The sequence below is a fragment of the Eleutherodactylus coqui genome, chromosome 8 (genome assembly GCF_035609145.1).
Source record: "Eleutherodactylus coqui strain aEleCoq1 chromosome 8, aEleCoq1.hap1, whole genome shotgun sequence".
Lineage (NCBI taxonomy): Eukaryota > Metazoa > Chordata > Amphibia > Anura > Eleutherodactylidae > Eleutherodactylus > Eleutherodactylus coqui.
This window is the reverse complement of record NC_089844.1, coordinates 5,051,591-5,071,641: the sequence shown is the minus strand read 5'-3', so window position 1 is coordinate 5,071,641 and position 20,051 is coordinate 5,051,591. Positions and strand designations below refer to the sequence as shown.

Genomic DNA, 20,051 nt, shown 5'->3' with positions numbered 1-20,051 from the left:
CCGAGGAGAAGTTGACAGAGTTAAAGGCGGAGGTAAAAAGAGCAAGGGTTGTCACCAAGGTCACTTTGAGGGAGCTCCAATCGTTATTGGGCAAGCTTAATTTCGCTTGCCGAATAATGCCGATGGGGCGAATTTTCAGCAGAAGGCTAGCGTCAGCAACGGCGGGGGTTCGGTTACCCCACCATTTTATTCGGCTAGGTAAGGAACTCAAGAAAGATTTAGCAGTATGGGCGGCGTTTCTAGAGAACTACAACGGTCGGTCAGTAATGATGGAGGAAATGGTAAACAATTTTGATTGGGAATTGTTTACTGACGCCGCAGGGAGTTCGGGTTTTGGGATTTACTTCCAGGGCCAGTGGTGCGCGGCCGGATGGCCGAGCGATTGGTTCTCGTCAGGGTTGGTAAGGAACTTGGTGCTACTCGAGCTCTTCCCCATTATAGTGGCGGTGGAGATATGGGGCGAGCAATTTAGGAACAAGAGGGTACGCTTTCACTGCGACAACCTGGGGGTCGTGCAGGCGATAAATAAATTGTCTGCATCGTCCCCTCCAGTGGTGGCCTTACTGCGCCACCTGGTGCTGAAAGCGTTATCACTTAACGCTTGGATAGGTGCGGTACATGTGCCGGGGGTGAGCAATTCACTAGCGGATGCTCTTTCTCGTTGCCAGTGGGAGCGATTCCGACGTTTGGCCCCGGCAGCAGAGAAGGAAGGGGTGTCTTGCCCGAGACACATCTGGAGCGTGGTCAGCGAGCAGTGAGGCACTTGATAGGTACCTCACTGGCTCGGAGTACGTGGACGTCTTATAGGGCAGCCTGGTCGGAATGGGAGGAGTGGCTGCAGCAGTGGGGAATCGTGCGTTCAGACGAGGACAGGGTAGGGGCGTTGTTAGGATGGTTGGGGAAAAGTTCTGAGACAGGGTTGTCAGTCGCCAGAGTTAACAAATTTATGGGAGGAGTGGCGTTTGGCGCTAAGTTGCGGGGTTTGACTGATGTTACAAAGAATTTTGTAGTCAGACAGGCACTAAAGGGGTTTAGAAGGGGGCGGGGGGGGTCAGATATGCGTCGGCCAATCTCGTTCGACTTGTTGAAGAGATTGGGGGGCGCATTGGGGGAGATATGCGGGGAAGGGTTTGAATACTCGCTTTTTAAGTTGGCTTTTTCATTAGCTTTCTTTGGGGCTCTTCGGCTGGGGGAACTGGTTTCCCCCAGCAAAAAGAAAGGGGGGGGTTTACAAAGCGAGGATACCAAGGTTATAAAAGGGCGGTTGGAATTAGTCATCCGTCGTTCTAAGATGGATCAGGAGGGTAGAGGTCGGAGAGTGTCGCTAGGACAAGTGCGGGGAGAGTCCATGTGCCCAGTTAAATGTTGGGAGGACTATAGTTTGTTAGCAGGAGTCAGGGTGGGGCCTCTTCTGCAGCACCGAGATGGTCGTTTTTTGTCAAGGTTCCAGTTCGAGGCGGTGTTAAGAAGAGCGATAGATACGCTGGGGTTAGACAGCTCTAATTTCGGGACACATTCTTTTAGAATAGGCGCGGCAACGGAGGCAGCAGAGAGGGGACTGGATAGTCAGGCGGTGATGGGCATCGGTCGGTGGAAGTCGGGACGGTTTAAACGTTATATCAGGCCGCACTTGCTTTAAGCGGGGGGGGGGGTACGTTTTGCGGCGGGGTTAATTACGACTAGTTGTTTTTTCTTTTGTTACAGATCATCGAGCCGCGTTGGTGTGGATAATGGGCCACTCTTTTGTGTATTGGGGGGGGGAGAGGGCTAAGATCAGGCCTAACGGTAGACAGTTAAGGCTGAGTAGAGAGACGGCGGTAATTCGATGGATCGGAGTGCGGGGCATGGCCTGGTTCCGGGTGTTACAGGACGTTCAGCGCTTAGTCTCCCTAGACAGGCCGCCTAACATCCTCGTACTGCACGTCGGGGGCAACGATTTGGGGCAGAGACCCTTTAGGGACCTAGGTAGGGACATCCGGTACGATATGCTTCGTATGATGCAGATGTACCGGGGCTTGATCGTGGTCTGGTCAGAGATGGTCCCTCGCAAGGTGTGGCGCAACGCGCGCTCAGTGCGGGGGATAGACAAGGCCAGGATCAAGGTTAACCGGGAGGTTTCACGCTTCGTTGCGCGTAATGGAGGAGTGGCCGTTCGGCACATAGATCTTGAGAAGGGAGTAGGAAACTATTGGAGGAGCGATGGCGTGCATCTCAACGAGATTGGGACGGATCTGTGGTTAGAGGGGGTTCAGGAGGGAATAGAACGCGCGTTAGTTCTGTGGGGTGCTGCGCAGGCATGAGGTGGTCATGCCATGCTGGCGGTGGCGTTCGGAAGGGGGGGGGGGGAGTTCTTGGAGCCAGCTGATGTGCGGGGCGGGGGGGGGGGGAACGGGGGCTGATGGCTACCTCCCCCCCCCCTCCCCCTTTTTGGTATAGTGTGTGTGGTCAGCCTGTCGCCTCCCGGCTCTGTCAGGCCGTAGTCCCTGCAGAGAAACGTGGCTAGCCGAGGAACGGCTCGCGCCTCTCTGAGTCGGGAGGAGGAGGGCGACTAGGGGCAACCGGTTGTGTGTTGCCTCCCGAGTCGGCTGTCTTGCGACGGGAGGGTTTTAGCGGGAAGGATTTCAGTCTCCCGAGTCGGATAGAGGGAGAGAGCGGCGGGAGGCAGGACGGAAATCCTTTTCCCTGTTGGGGAGGCGACAGAGGGGGTTGGAGGCTCCGGGGACTTCCCCCTTTTCAGTGGGTTGTTTTATTTGATGTTTTTATCAATTGTTAATAAGAATTTTAATAAATGGCCGCTGTGGCCAAAAATTTATCCAAGCTAGAAGTTGCAGCGTTTTAATTGAAGAAAGGGGGAGGTTTGGGTTAGGTCACAGAGGTCACATCCGATATACCCGCGTCAAGAGGCGCCGGAATAGTAGCCCCCGGGGATATATATGGAGGCAGCCCATGACAGGGTTAACGGGGAGGCCAGGGTTAATGGAAGGGTGAAGAGGGGGGGGGGTGTAGTAGAGGGGGAAGTTAGAGAGAAAGTGCGGGAACAGCAGGGGGAGGAGCATCCCTAGGCGGCAACGGAGGAAGAAGAAGCAGAAGGAGAAGACGGAGGCCACGAGGAAGTCCCACCCACCCGCCCTTACTTTAGCATATAGGGGGCAGTTTAGTTAGTAGAAAGGGTCGTAGAGGTATCGTAACATTGTCATAGCGGCGTTCGGAAGGGGGGGGGGGGGAGTTCTTGGAGCCAGCTGATGTGCGGGGCGGGGGGGGGGGGGGAACGGGGGCTGATGGCTACCTCCCCCCCCCCTCCCCCTTTTTGGTATAGTGTGTGTGGTCAGCCTGTCGCCTCCCGGCTCTGTCAGGCCGTAGTCCCTGCAGAGAAACGTGGCTAGCCGAGGAACGGCTCGCGCCTCTCTGAGTCGGGAGGAGGAGGGCGACTAGGGGCAACCGGTTGTGTGTTGCCTCCCGAGTCGGCTGTCTTGCGACGGGAGGGTTTTAGCGGGAAGGATTTCAGTCTCCCGAGTCGGATAGAGGGAGAGAGCGGCGGGAGGCAGGACGGAAATCCTTTTCCCTGTTGGGGAGGCGACAGAGGGGGTTGGAGGCTCCGGGGACTTCCCCCTTTTCAGTGGGTTGTTTTATTTGATGTTTTTATCAATTGTTAATAAGAATTTTAATAAATGGCCGCTGTGGCCAAAAATTTATCCAAGCTAGAAGTTGCAGCGTTTTAATTGAAGAAAGGGGGAGGTTTGGGTTAGGTCACAGAGGTCACATCCGATATACCCGCGTCAAGTGATCAGCCAAGTTCAGAGTGGTGGAGCTAGATGATGCAAGAATACGTAATGGGTCATCCCTCTCTTATCCACAAAGGAGGGGGTGGGAATCATAGACAGCCAGGAAAAGTTTTTTTTTTTTTCTCCTGTCTCAAATTTGATAAGACATTGCAGGCAGGATCAGATTAATAATGAATTTGCTTAACCCCTTCCCGCTCCTGGACGTACCTGGTACGTCATGGTAGCGGGATACTTCCCGCAACATGACGTACCTGGTACGTCCTGGAGATAGCACGGGATCACATAAGATCCCGCGCTATCCCGCAGCGGGAGCCGGCTGTCAGTCACAGCCGGCGTCCCGCTCCAACAGCGGGGGGACATCGGAGATGCGCCCGCCGCTGTTAACCCCTTCCCTGCCGCGATCTAAGTAGATCGCGGCAGGGAAAGAGTTCACAGAGGGATCGCGATCCCTGTGTGTCTCCGGCCGGAACTCGCGATGTTATCGCGAGAGCCCGGCCTGTCACCATGGCAACAGGACGCCAGACACTGGCGTCCTGTATTGCCTGTGCCTATAATCGCTGTACAAGCGATAAGGCATGGCAGAGCAGTAGCTTTGCCATGCCTTATGACAGCGATCATAGGCACAGTGATGTAAGTCCCTCAGAGGGACTCAAATAGTATAAAAAAAAGAAAAGAAAAGTGTAAAAAAAAGAAAAATGTAAAAAAAAAAAATGTAAAAAACCCCTTTTTTATGCTTTTTCTAATATTAGCATAAAAAAGGGAAAAAAAACTAAAACCCCACATATTGGATATTGACGCGTCCATAACGACGTGTACAAAAAGTTGAACACGCTTTTTATTTTGTACGACAAAAAGCGTAAAAAAAAACGCTAAAAAACAGAGGTAAAATGCTAATTTTTAGCATTTTGCCTCACAAAAAATGCAATAAAAGTGATCAAAAAAGCCGTACATTTCCCAAAATGGTATTAATAAAAACTACAGCTCGTCTCGCAAAAAATAAGCCCTTAAAGAGCTCCGTACATAGAAAAATAAAAAAGTTACATGACTTTGAATGCAGCTATAGAGAAAAAAAAAAGATTTCCAAAAAAAGGGGGTTTTATTGCAAAAAAGTGTAAAAACCTAAAAAAAATATAACAATTTTGGTATCGTTGTTACCGTACCGACCCGCAGAAAAAATTTAGTGTGTCATTTATGCTGCATGATTAACGCTGTTAAAAAAAAAAAAAAATCTATGGCAGAATTGATGCGTTTTCTCTCCCTGTTATCATTAAAAAAAAAAAAAAAAAATTTTACGATATTGTCTATATACCCAAAAGTGGCACCGATAAAAACTACAGATCGCCACGCAAAAAACAAGCCCTTATACGGCCGCGTCCACGGAAAAATAAAAAAGTTATGGCTTTTGAAAAATGGAGATGGAAAAATACCAAAAAATCGCTTGGTCCTCAACGCCAAAATAGGCCGTGTCATTAAGGGGTTAAAGAATATCACGTTTCAAATATGGATAGATGTTTGTGGATTATTCTGCCCTGATGTAACTCATTTCTCTGTTATTGGAGCTGACATCTTACAAGCCTTATCTGCATCCATCAAATTCTCACTAGATGGATCAGTACAGGTTGAGACCTCAGGTGCCATTTCAGAAGAATGTTGGTGAATTAACTGCTCTTTTAGTGGAGCCGGCTTATGTGTTTGGCCTGATAGCTGCTGCAGAAACTCAGCTTTCCGCAGGTCCTGACAAATGGTAAGACGGCAAACGTTTACACTGATTCCCAGTATGCATTTGGCATAGCTCATGATAATGGCCCAATATGGAAGGCCAGACAGTTTCTTATCTCAGTAGGACAGCCAATTAAGAATGGTGCAGCGGTGCAGAGTCTCGTGGAGGCCCTACTTCTACCTGACAAAAGTGGAGAAGCAAGAAGAAGAAGAAGGAAATCCATGACAGTAGTCTCATGCTCTACCGACTGAGCTAGCCGGGCAGCAGAACTGAGTGACAAAAACTTTGGACATTGATAAAAACTTTGGACATTGACAAAAACTTTGGACATTGATATGCTAAGGACTTTACAGTTACAAGCCAGCAAGGAAGAAAGGCAAAAATGGACTAAAGATGGGAGCAACAGAACAGGACGGCGTATGGCGAACAGTCAGCAGAACTTGGCTACAACGGTCCCTGTGCCCCATGATGGCCCAACTGGTACACAGAAAGACGCACCCATCAATAGCAGCAATGACGTCGGCGCTAAATGAGAACAGCGGTTTCTGAAAAGCTATCCACACTTGTCAGACCTCCTCGGCAAGATGCGCAGGCTCAGCGCACATTTCTGCAAGTCCAACACGGACGCTGCCACCCTGCGGACCCTGCAACATCGGTTTAATCTGCCAGTGCACCGACTGCTGTGCGACGTGCCCACACGGTGGAACTCTACGCTCCACATGTTGGCCAGGCTCTATGAGCAGCGTAGAGCTATAGTGGAATACCAACTCCAACATGGGCGGCGCAGTGGGAGTCAGCCTCCTCAATTCTTTACAGAAGAGTGGGCCTGGTTGGCAGACATCTACCAGGTCCTTGGAAACTTTAAGGAGTCTACCCAGATGGTGAGCAGCTATGCTGCAATCATTAGCGTCACCATTCCTCTGCTATGCCTCTTGAGAAGTTCCCTGCAAAGCATAAAGGCTGATGCTTTGCGGGCGGAAACGGAGGCGGGGGAAGACAGTATGTCGCTGGATAGTCAGAGCACCCTCAGGTCTATATCTCAGCGCGTGGAGGAGGAGGAGGAGGAGGGGGAGGAGCCTGAGGAGGAAGAGACAGCTGGGCCCACTGCAGAGGGTGCTTATGCAGCTTGCCTCTCATCCATTCAGCGTGTATGGCCTGAGGAGGAGGAGGAGGAGGAGGATACTCAAAGTGATCGTCCTAGTGAGGACAGCCATATGTTGCAAACAGGTACCCTGGCACACATGGCGGACTTCATGTTAGGATGCCTTTCTCGTGACCCTCGTGTTACACGCATTCTGGCCACTACGGATTACTGGGTGTACACACTGCTTGACCCACGGTATAAGGATAACCTTTCCTCTCGAAGAGGAAAGGGGTTTGAGAGTGATGCAATACCACAGGGCCCTGGTGGACAAACTGATGGTAAACTTCCCATCTGACAGCGCTAGTGGCAGAAGGCGCAGTTCCGAGGGCCAGGTAGCAGGGGAGGCGCGGAGATCAGGCAGCATGTTCAGCGCAGGCAGGGGAACACTCTCCAAGGCCTTTGCCAGCTTTATGGCTCCCCAGCAAGCCTGTCTCACACCTCCCCAGTCCAGGCTGAGTCGGAGGGAGCACTGTAAGAAGATGGTGAGGGAGTACGCAGCAGATCGTACCACCGTCCTCCGTGACGCAACTGCTCCGTACAACTACTGGGTGTCAAAGCTGGACACGTGGCCCAAACTTGCGCTGTATGCCCTGAAGGTGTTGGCGTGCCCTGCGGCTAGCGTCTTGTCAGAGAGGGGGTTTAGTGCAGCTGGGGGAATCATCACGGACAAGCGTACCCGCCTGTCAACTGACAGTGCCGACAAGCTAACACTCATAAAGATGAACAAAGCCTGGATTTCCCCAGACTTCTCTTTTCCACCAGCAGACAGCATCGTTACCTAAAGAACTTTGTCAATCTGTGTATGATATTCGTCGTCCTCCTCCGGCTCCTCCTCCTGAAACCTCTCGTAATCACCGCGAATGGGCAATTTTTCTGTGGGCCAAAAGGCTCATATAACTTTTCTAAATAATATTTATCTGTTTCAATTCTCATTAGAGCATTGAAACTTCCACCTGAACCTATTGTTATTTTAACTGGGTTGCCTCCAGGCCTAGTTAAAAATTAAGCCACAGTACGCTAAATGATTAATGGGTTTCACCTGCCCTCTGGGTTGGGCATGGGCAATTTTTATGGGGTACATTTGTACTGTCGGTACAACAATTTTTCGGGCCCTCACCTACAATGTAATACACGTAATTTTTATGGGCTTCGCCTGCACTCATGGTACACCACTGTGTCTGGGGTTGGCCTACACTTTTGCTACAGAAATGTAACTCTGTTCTGCCTACCTATACTTCTGCCACAGTAATGCTAGAGCGGTCTGACTATACTTCAGCAACAGAAATGTTACTTCGGTCTGCCGATACTTCTGCTCCTGAAATGTTACCTTGGTTGGTGTATACTGTTACTACTGTAATCTTACTAATACTGGGCTCTGCCCATAATGCTTCAACGGAAATCTTAGTGGGGCCTGTCTATACTGCTATAACAGAAATGTAACTAATAGTGGGCTTTGCCCATACTGCTTCTACGTTACTGTTGCTGGGGCCTGTCTATACTCCTACTACTGAAATCTTACCAATACTATACTCTCCCTACACTGCTGCCAGGGAAATGTGAATCTGCTGCTTTGTCTCTACTGCTTCTACGTTACTGTTGCTGGGGCCTGACTATACTCCTACTACTGAAATCTTACCAATACTATGGTCTCCCTACACTGCTGCCAGGGAAATGTGAATCTGCTGCTTTGTCTCTACTGCTTCTACGTTACTGTTGCTGGGGCCTGACTATACTCCTACTACAGAAATCGTACCAATACTACGCTCTCCCTACACTGCTGCCAGGGAAATGTGAATCTGCTGCTTTGCCCATACTGCTTCTACGTTACTGTTACTGGGGTCTGTCTATACTGATACTACTGAAATGTTACTGGGGTCTGTGTATACTGCTGCAAATGAAATGTTAGTGGGGTCTGTCCTCATTGCTGCCAATGAAATGTTACAGGGGTTTGTGCATACTCTTAGCGCTGAAATGTGACTAATTCTCGGCACTGCCTATACTGCTGCTACTGCAATGTTACAGGGTAGTGGAAACGGAGGCTTCCCAAAGACATGATGGTGGCGAGGCCACGCTACTAGGTTCCACAGGCGCGACAACTTTTCAGCGACATGGTCACTGGGAAGGTGCATATAACCACGGATACGGGGACAGGACACGTACTGCCTCAAAAACTTTCCCGTCCTCCTCCTCCAACTATGAAAACATTCTTGGCCGAAGCCCAACTGCATTTAATCTGACGTTACCTCAGCTGTGCTGGGCAATGCAATGGGATTTATTTATGTACCGCCGGTGGCTTCCTGGGACCCACCAATGCTGTCGGTCCACACAGAGTTGTAACTGCATGTGTCTACTTATAAAGAACCCCAGTCTGACTGGGGCATGCAGTGTGGGCCGAAGCCCACCTGCATCTAATCTGACGTTAGCTCAGCTGTGCTGAGCACTGCAATGGGATATATTTATGTACCGCTGGGGGGTTCCAGGGAGCCACCCATGCTGTGGGTCGACAGGGACTTCACATAGGGGATTTGTACCTGCCTGTGTCTATGTATTAAAAACCCCGGTCAGGTTGGGGCATGCAGTGTGGGCCGAAGCCCACCTGCATTTAATCTGACGTTACCTCAGCTGTGCTGGGCAATGCAATGGGATTTATTTATGTACTGCCGGTGGCTTCCTGGGACCCACCCATGCTGTCGGTCCACACGGAGTTGTAACTGCATGTGTCTACTTATAAAAAACCCTAGTCAGACTGAGGCATGCAGTGTGGGCCGAAGCCTACCTGTATTTAATCAGACATTAGCTCTGCTGTCAAGGGCACTGCAATGGGATCTATTTATGTACCGCCGGTGAGTTCCAGGGAGCCACCCATGCTGTCGGTCCACACGGACTTCATATTAGTGAGTTGTACTTGCTTGGGTCTATGTATTAAAAACCCCAGTCTAACTGGGGAATGCAGTGTGGGCCGAAGCCCACCTGCATTAAATCTGACGTTACCTCAGCTGCGCTGGGCACTGCGATGGGATATATTTATGTACCGCCGGTGGGTTCCAGGGAGCCACCCATGCTGTCGGTCCACAGGGACTTCACATAGGGGATTTGTACCTGCCTGTGGTTATGTATTAAAAACCCCGGTCAGACTGGGGCATGCAGTGTGGGCCGAAGCACACCTGCATTTAATCTGACATTAGCTCTGCTGAGCAGGGCACTGCAATGGGATATATTTATGTACCGCCGGTGGGTTCCAGGGAGCCACCCATGCTGTGGGTGCACACAGAATTCCCATTGCGGAGTTGTACCTGCCTGTGACTATTTATAAAAAACCCAGGTCTGACTGGGGCATGCAGTGTGGGCTGAAGCCCACCTATATTTAATCTGTCGTTAGCTCTACTATCTGGGGCACTGCATTGGGACAAACTACAGGAGCAATACAGCGCTAATGAGACGTGCACAGCTACGTTAGCATAGGAGTCCGCTGTAGGCTCGCGATTGCTGAGGGTTTGTGCAGAGGCCTATGTCCTTGGTGCAGTGAAAGTCCGCTTCCTGCCTAGGATTGCTGAAGCTGTGGGCCAAGGCCTATGTCGTGGGCACTGTGCAAGTCTGCCATGTTTGGCCGCTCAGATCAATTTTTTGTTCATGTCTTGGGCTTCCTAGGACCCCCCTATGCTGTTGGTGCAAACCTAGTTCCCATCGCGGTGTTTGACCTGTCTGGCACAAAGACACTGACTGACTTGGGTAGAGGGCAGAGCGCTGATGGGTTTACCCTTGCAGTGTGGATTGAGCTATGCGACACCTTGACAGAATGAATACTGTGTGGCACATGGATTTCCCGTTGCTATGCCCACGTTTGCAGCTCCTGACGGAGGTGGCACAGGATTGGAGTTCTCATTGCTTCTGTACAGCATTGTGGGCTATCACCCGCCCCTTTTAAAGAGGGTCGCTGCCTGGCCCTGCCAACCCTCTGCAGTGTGTGCCTCCGGTTCCTCCTCATGGCTGACACACTTATAAATAGACATGAGGGTGGTGTGGCTCTGGGGCCAGCGTGTGGCATGAGGGCAGCGGAAGGCTGTGCAGGGACACTTTGGTGTGAGCTGTGGACACTGGGTCGTGCGGGGGGGGGGGGGGTTGGGCAGCATGTAACCCAGGAGAAGAGCCAGCGGTGTGTCCCGCAGGCAGTGCTTGTGCTTGGAGGTAGTGTGGTGCTTAGCTAAGGTGTACCTTGCTAATGAGGGTTTGTCCGAAGTAAAAATTGGTAGGGGAGGGGGCACTCTTGCCGCTATTGTGGCTGAATAGTGGGACCTGGGAGCTTGAAATTCAGCCCAGCGTGTTGCCCCTCGCCTGCCCTATCTGTTTCTGTGTCGTTTCCAGCACTTTCTTGGGTTTTGCAGATTTTCACCAATGAAAACCTTAGCGAGCATCGGCGATATACAAAAATGCTCAAGTCGCCCATTGACTTCAATGGGGTTCGTAATTCGAAACGAACCCTGGAGCATCGCGGAAAGTTCGACTCGAGCAACGAGCACCCAAGCATTTCGGTGCTCGCTCATCTCTAGATATAATGTCATCTCATCACTTCATCTAATCGTGAACCGTTGTCCAGTGTTCAAACCATTACTGTCGTGCAAACATGTCACCACAGAGGGTTCAACACTGCTGTGAAGCTAATGCAGCTTACATGACATGACAAACCAAGATTTCAACAAACATATTTCCTCAGTAAGCTGCCTAAGTTCATAAATTACATGCAGCTAACATGTGAAAGCAATGAGCCAACAAGTCTCCTCAGTGAGCAGCTAAAATTCATAAATCACATGCAGCTTACCGAAATATGCAAAAGCTAGATGTGAACATGTCTCCTCAGCGAGAAGCTCAAGTTCGTAAGTTATACGCAGTTAACATACAAAAGCAACAAGCCAACATGTCTCCTCAGCGAGCAGCTGATGTTTCTAAATTACATGCAGGTAATATGCCAAAGCAACGAGCCAACATGTCTCCTCAGCGAGCAGCTGATGTTTCTAAATTACATGCAGGTAATATGCCAAAGCAATGAGCCAACATGTCTCCTCAGTGAGCTGCTGTAATTCATAAATCACTGTTTGCAATGTTCTGGGAAAATTGTAAATAATGGCAATAGCTTACTATTTGCATGGAAATATTTGTACCAACTCCAATCCCTTTTACTATATATTACACTAGAAGGTGTGCATTGTTCCTCCAGAAACACTGGTACTATAAATAATACTAATAACTAGTTATTCTAGAAAAAGCTGTGTGATTTAACAATAAAGGAGAGTCAGCATTTGCAGTATCATGTGTTACTTTTGTTGTTCTCTCCAAGCTCGTACCAACCACACTTAATATGGCACCCACAGTATATTAAACAGCACCAATTGCACTACCAGAATTTGGTGCCAGAAATCCAAGTCACAGATACTGTATTTACTAGAGATGAGCGAGCATACTCGCTAAGGACAAATACTCGAGCGGGTATTGTCCTTTTCGAGTACCTGCTGCTCACCCTACTATCAAGGCCAGAGGCGCTACTACTCTGATCCTAACACATAGGGACTCTTATAGCACAGCAGAACCAGAAACTAACTACATTTTAGTAGGGAAAACGGCATTTCTATCTAGAACGAGGTTATCTTAATCTAATCTTGCTAGTCTCTGACTCTTTGCTCCCTAGCATACTGTGGGTTCAGCATACATTTTGCAGTCCCACAGCATAATTGATGATATTGATATACTAAGGAGATGCCAGTGAGATACGGGTCATACTCCTTTCCTGGTGTGTCAATTACATCTATTGCAAAGTTTTTTATCTTTGCTAGCTAGGTGAAAATACAAAGAGTTACATATGCTTATCATCATAGCATATGGTTACTCCCTTGCTTGACAATAGAGCAATATGTGAGCTATAACAAAGAAAGCTATATCAATATCGCGTGCACAAAATCATAAATCCTGATCAAACTGCACCTGATTTAAATGCTTTCTAAGCCCACTGAGGACACTTTGGCAAGCTAGGATACTATCGATGCACTGTGTGCTTACTTGCTCAGTAGTCAAAGAGTAGATTCAGAGTACTTGCTAGCAAGTTTTTCTGCTCTTATCAACTGAGACAATATAAGAGTTATATATAACCTATGTGTTACTGTTCTAAAAACGCTGGAACAGATATAAAACTATACAGATGGTACTAACCAATAAGATCTTCTGATGATCCGTTCTATGAGCGGTGAAACGCGTTGAGACCGAGACCGAGATTATACACAGTACTATTAGCTGAAGAAAGAATATATCTATGCCGAATCTTGAATACTAGATAGGTGATTAAACCAAGTGAAATCACTATCAGTAAACGAAAAGTGGTCGCCCCAAAATCAATCTCTTTAAAAGAGAGCTACCATCTGTTCCTTTTTCTCCTTGTATTGTGAGAGCCTAGAGGTTAGCAATATTGAGACAACTGGATGTTGTCTAACATCAATAATACATACCAGTTGTCCATAATATGCTACCTCCTATGTACTTTTATGATCCCACAATAAAGGGATGATAAACCTACCCTCCAACTAGATCTTTCTGGAACATGAAATAGGATAGACACTGGGGCATTGAAGGTGATACTTAGTCCATTCCAGTGAAAAAATTCTCACAACACGCGAATAAGTTCAGAAGAAAGATATAAGGATGGGGAAGGCTAACTAAGAAAGAAATTTCTATCTATATATCAGTTCTTGCGTTTCTTTCTTTTTTCCACCACTCTACCAGTGCCCGCATCTAGACTAGGGACTAACTGGTATTGATAAGAAGTGGTGGTAGTCTCTTCTAATAGAGACTCGTACACCTCTATAGATTAAGGTTTTTTTTTTTTGTGTAGTGCCCCATTTGTGTTCTATGGTTTTAAATATATTTAATAAAGTTTATCGATTTTATTTTTATTTTGTCTAAACTGTGAAGGGCTTTCTAATTGACTATTAGACAATTCTGCCTCTGTGACCAAAACAAAATATTTGTACCAACTCCAATCCCTTTTACTATATATTACACTAGTAAGTTGTGCATTGTTCCTCCAGAAACACTGGTAGTATAAATAATACTAATAACTAGTTATTCTAGAAAAAGCTGTGTGATTTAACAATAAAGGAGAGTCAGCATTTGCAGTATCATGATGTGTTACTTTTGTTGTTCTCTCCAAGCTCGTACCAACCACACTTAATATGGCACACACAGTATATTAAACAGCACCAATTGCACTACCAGAATTTGGTGCCAGAAATCCAAGTCACAGATACTGTGTTTACTAGAGATGAGCGAGCATACTCGCTAAGGACAAATACTTGAGCGAGTATTGTCCCTTTCGAGTACCTGCTGCTCACCCGTGAGAAAAGATTCGGGTGCCGGCGGGGGGCGGGGGGCGAGATCTATGGGATTTTCTATCTTGTCTTTGAAATTATGTTCTGTTTATGTAAGTGTTGATATGTGGTTTTCTATGTTGTCTGGGAACTAATATCCTGACTAACGGTGTAAGTAATGACCTAGGACTAAGAAACACAGTGATTGTTTATACAAAAGGTGTGTAATTATCATGTAGCCCCCAGTTAGTAAACTGTACTGTCTTCACTATTTGTCAATCTATATATATAAAATTAAATGTATGCCTGTCTGTGTTTCTGTCTGTTTATGCGCTGTTTATGCGTTGTCCTTTATGCGCTACTACACCATTCATCCGATCGCCATGAAACTTTGGGAAGTTGTTGAGTACACTCCTGGGAAGATTACTGGCATAGTACATCTATCCTACAATAGGTGGGGCGCGTGCGAGCATCATCGACAGTTAGGGCCCCCCCACGTCGATCTTTCGATTTCCATCATTGCCACTAATTCTCTCACTTCCTGATGTCGTAGAAACATGAACTTTGGCAGGAGCATTGATTATGTCAGAGATAGGAAAAGCTAATGGGTCCCAACTCGATTATTCAATTCTAAGCGCAAAAGAATTAGCATCCAAATTTTACATATGGAATCTAATTCTCTCACTTCCTGATGTCATCTATATATATAAAAATGAATGTATGTCTTTCTGTCTGTCCGTTATGCATTACTACACCATTCATCCGATCGACATGAAACTTTGGGAAGTTGTTGAATACACTCCTGGGAAGATTACTGGCATAGTACATCTATCCTGCGATAGGTGGCGCGCGTGCGAGCATTGTCAACAGTTATGCCCCCTAGACAAAGATCGTTTGATTTCCATCTCAAGCACGAAAGCAAAAGGTATTACGAGCAACGGGATGCGTGTTCAACTACAAAATGATGCATCCGCCGAACTTTTCGCAAGACAATTGCTGGATATTAAGAATGCTGAGGTAAAATTAAAGCTGTGCTGTGATTGGCTGCTATTTCTTATACTACTGCGGTTACATGAAAACTGTGCTGTGATTAGTTGCTATATATTATACCGCTGAGGTCAAATGAATGCTGCGCTTGGTTGCTATTTTTTATATTGCTGAGGCAGAATAAAAGTTGGTCTGTGATTGGCTGTTATTTCTCTTACTGCTGAGGTGAAATGAAAGCTGTGCTGTGATTGGTTGTTATATTTTATACCACTGAGGTAACATAAAAGCTGCAATGTGATTGGTTGTTATCTAGATATATAAAATGTATGTCTGTCTGTCTTCGCAGCAACGCGCGACGGGTAAGCTAGTAGGAAATAAAGAAATTGTTAGTGAAATGAATATGACTCTATATTCTATCCTAGGCATAGCCATCTTGTATGACACTTTCATTTACATTCATTTTTCCTTCAAAATGAGATTAATTACTGATATTAGATAGTTGCTTAAAATACCTTGAGTGACGAACCGAAACCAGAGCTGCTGATAGCTATGAAGCATCCAGACTGACCGGCATGTCAAGATGACTTGTTTCTTGTTGCTCATGCATGTTTCTAAATAGTTATATAAAACATTTTATTAATATACATTCCTCTACGCATGGCCCTAGAATCTAATCATATATAATCCCACTGTGTTGGTGTGTTTGCTTGGCATTTTAGATGCTAAATTCTTTTATCTTGCATATATATATATATATATATATATATATATATATATATATATATATATATATATATATATATATATGTGTTTATGTTTTATAAACCAATGGTAATAAATGAATTAGAATACATTGGAATTATTGTAATTGAGGCATGTGCCTCTATAAAAACTGCTGCCTGTCGATAAAAGATAGATAACTTTTGATCACATCCAGTTGTGTTTGTCGTTTATCAGTTATTTCCGGGCCCGAATATACTTCTAAATGAATTTGGACCCCAGAAGCATACTACATAGCAAGTAGATTTATTTGCACTAATATTTGGCGCCCAACGTGGGGTATGGGATCTACTTCAGACCCCAGCAAAGAATTCAGTGACTTTCACTCCCCCAGGAAAAACGCAGACAGAGTGTGCTGTACAAAGATAAGCTTTCTTACAAAGTGTCTGTTTTCCCCTGAGGCTGTGTTTGACCTTCTATGCTGGAGGACAGAGGGCACCTGTTATGCTTTGATCCATGCAAAGAAACCGACAGATCAGTATGCTTTTGGGTAGTTTTGGCATCTGTACGTGAATGCTGTCCGGTGTAGGAGTGCGCTACAGAGGATGGCCTGTAGGGGGCAACAGACAATCAGTCTGGTGCCTGAAGTAAGAGGGAAAACACCCACAGGTGTGGTCAGTGATATAAAAAGGGTTGTTCCTACTGCAGTGGAGGAGAGTGTCTGGCTGAGAAGGCCAGGAAGACAGCTCAGTGCAGCTGCAGGGCTGTTAGCCCAGAGTGTGTGTCTGAGAAGGCCAGGAAGACAGCTCAGTGGAGCTGCAGGGCCATTAGCCCAGAGTGTCTGGCTCAGAAGGCCAGAGGTGGACAGGGAGAAGCCCCTCACCTCAACACCTAGGAGAGGTGTGTGTCTGGGAGGACCAGACTTCAGCTAAGGCTATATTGCATCCAGAATGCTGTTGAAAGAAAACTCCTGTTGTATGCAGTAGAGAGACGTTATGGACCAGGAACTACGTGGTTCCAGCAGGACCCCTGGAGTACGCCTTCCCTTGAACTAAGGGTATAAAGGCACTACAGACTAAGGACCAGCTGCGATCTGAACATCCACAGGTCTGTGCAGATCAAGTGGACTTGTTGTTGCTGTTGCCCTCAACCCTGTGGAGGACTGTACTGAGGGAACTTTGAAAAGGACTGTGAAGGGACGTTTATAAGAGACTTTGTTGTTGCCAAACGTTTATTATTGCCCTGGAGACCCAGTCATCTATGTTTCGGTTAAAGATTGTGTATGAATAAAGTGAACAAGAAGGGAAGTGACCGTTTGGCGTGATATGTAACCCCCGTGGTGATATTTAACCCCTGTGTTCTCACATATAGTGGAGGATGCGCTGGCACAAGCGGTGACGGTCCCAGCTCAAAGATGCCAGTGAAAAGGCAGACAACCTGTATGAGTATGGAGGAATTGCTGAAGCAGTTGTTACAAGAGAGGCTGCAGTAACAGGAGGCTATGCAAGTGGAGCTGGAGGAAAGGCAACTCCTAGTAAAGCAGTTGGCTGCACTGACAGAGTCAGTCAAAGCTACAGAGAATGAGCACCTCATAAAAGAGACTGAAACTGATCACAGGGTTTGTTGGGAAAACAAGCCCATAAGTGTGAACAAGATTGTAAAAAATTGAAGACACAGTCAGCAAAGAGGAATATTCAATGGGAAATTCAAGTAAAACAGCTCAAAGAAAAGCTGGAGGTGGAGAAAGCCGCCTGCAGCAAAGCAGAAAAGCAAGCAGAGGTATTGAGAGGTATACTGGACCTCAAGAAAGCCCAAGAAGCTCGTCAGGAGCAGGTGCTGACCCAGCTACAGATAAGCAGGGATGAAGAAATAGAGCTATATGAAGCTCAGATCCAGAACCTTAAGCAAACTCATGCGCTAGCTAAGAGTGAACTGTCCCAACGATTAGAACAAGCTGTGCAGTGTGAACAGGACTGTAAGAAACTGCAAATGAAAACCCAAGAGTTGGAGATGACGTGTTGCAAGTTAGAAAGAGCTTCTACAGATGCACGTAATCAAACTACAGGTTTGCAGAATCAAGTTGCAGAGTTGAAAATGCTGTTGGCAAAGAAGACTTGGGGTGCCAAGTAAGTCAGCTCAAGGAAGAGCTGGGAATACAGAAAGCTGCTTGCAGTCAGGCAGAGAAGCAAGCAGAGATCTTGAAAGACATACTGGGTGACAAAGAAAACCAGGAAGCGCTGCATGAGAGACTGGTGTCCCAGCTACAGATGAGCTTGGATGAGAAAGCTGAAATACATGGAGCCCAAATCCAGGAGCTGGAACAGAGTCATGCTGTAGTTGTTGGGAAACTGTCCAAGCAATTGAAGCAACTTGAAAAAGTGAAAGAAGCATGGAAAAGGTGAAGGGGTTGTTGGAAGACAAGTGTGCATATGAATGCAAGAAAAATACAGTGGAAATGCAGCTTCAAGAGCTACAAATGAAAATAACTGAAGGTGACAGTGTGCAGACCACGTTGTCTGAGCAGGTGAGCAGGCTGCAGGTGAAGCTGGAAGCTCAGAGTGAAGAGTTCCAAAAGTTACTGCAAGAAGAGACGCAGCAGAGGCTTGGTCTCAGTGCACACCTGAAGACTATGCAAGATGAGAAAAAATGTGTTCCTCAAGCAGGCAGAGGAGGATGCAGAAGCTGAGAGAAACCTATCAGAGCAGATTGCAACACTTCAGGCAGAGGTGGTGGATCTGAAAGATAGACTGGAGAAGAGTGCTTTGTGTTTGGATTCTGTGGAAGAGCAGAAAAGAGAAATACAAGAGGAGTTAGAAGCTACAAGGCAGCAGTATGAAGAGAAGACAGTTGCCTGTGATAAGCTTGAGAAGATTAAAGTAAGTCTTCAGCAAGAGGTAGAAGATGTTATTGTTAAGCTTGGTCAGCAACAGTAGCTTATGGCCAAACTGGAGAAGAAACAGAAGCTGTGTGAACAGGAGCTGACCGAAGAGAAAGCCAGATCTGCAAGATAGGCCAGTGAACTTGAGCATGCAGAAAAAAGGGCTAATGAGAAAGAAACAGAGGTACTAGCCCTGACACGCACCCTGAAAGTAGTGTCAGAAGAAAGAGCAGAGCTTCAGCAGTTCTCAGGGAAGTTGTGCATGAAGATGAAATGCTGTAAATCAAACAGTTAAGCGGCTAAAAGAAGGGTTCAGAGACCAGAGATGTCTAAAACCCAGTTCAGACAGAAAAGGAAAAAGGTGATCTTGTTAAAGAATCTGAAAGAGTTACAAGTAGTGAAGAACGCCAAATTATGTTTACAAAAGGAGACTATTGAAGCTCAGAAGGTCTCACAAGTGGGGGCAGAAGTCTTGGAAGAGCAGCAGCAAAAGAATAATGACGTAAAGAAGCAAACCCCGAAAGTGAAGAAACAGTTTGTCCAAGTGGTAGAAGCCTATCACAGGGATGCTGGCTCCAAGGACCAACTCATCAGTGAACTGCATGCTGCCAAGCAAAAGTCAGAGTCAGAGGGAAAGAAACTTCGAAGAATGCTATTGGTTCTAACCGATGACAACTCTGTACTAAGAGAAGAAATAGAATTGTTACAAAGTGAGGAAAAGATGATAATTATAAACCTGAATAAACTGAAAAATGAAGTGGAGACTGTAATCCATAGCAAGGCCATGCCGGAGCATGAGCTACAAGAGGAACTGGAAGAATACAGAGACAAGGTTCTTGAGCTAGAAGAGACCTTCAAAATGGAGGCTCAGTTAGAAAGTCTCCACAAGCTGACCTGCCCTGAAATGGAGGACTGTGTTAGCTCCAAGGATGATGGTGAAAAGACTGTACCTAAACTAGAAAAGTCTACTAAGGCCTTGGAGCAGCAAAAAGAAGAAATGAAGGGTCAGGTAGGGAAACTTGACTATAAGTTACAAGCCACAAAGTTGCCCTTGGGAGTCAACTTGCAAGCTGTGAGAGCACAGTCAGACAGAGATCTACAAGGATGTGAGGAGCAGAGTGAAGACAAGAAGAAGGAACTCGTCAGACAGGTAAAAACAGAAAGAGACCCCGGAGGCTGGAGTTTTGACCCTGGAGGGCCAGAAGAAGAAAAATGTGATACGGCCTACGGATACGGAAAACACCCACAGGTGTGGTCAGTGATATAAAAAAGGGTTGTTCCTACTGCAGTGGAGGAGAGTGTCTGGCTGAGAAGGCCAGGAAGACAGCTCAGTGGAGCTGCAGGGCTGTTATCCCAGAATGCGTGGCTGAGAAGGCCAGAAGTGGACAGGGAGACGCCCCTCACCTCAAAACCTAGGAGAGGTGTGTGTCTGGGAGGTCTAGACTTCAACTAAGGCTGTATTGCGACCAGA

General features: G+C 46.9%; 1 pseudogene; it reads left to right on the top strand.

Annotated features, from left to right (window-relative positions):
- Positions 1-17,203: 17,203 nt before the first annotated feature.
- On the top strand, positions 17,204-19,847 carry LOC136577428 (myosin-9-like; annotated as a pseudogene).
- The last annotated feature ends 204 nt before the right edge of the window (positions 19,848-20,051 follow it).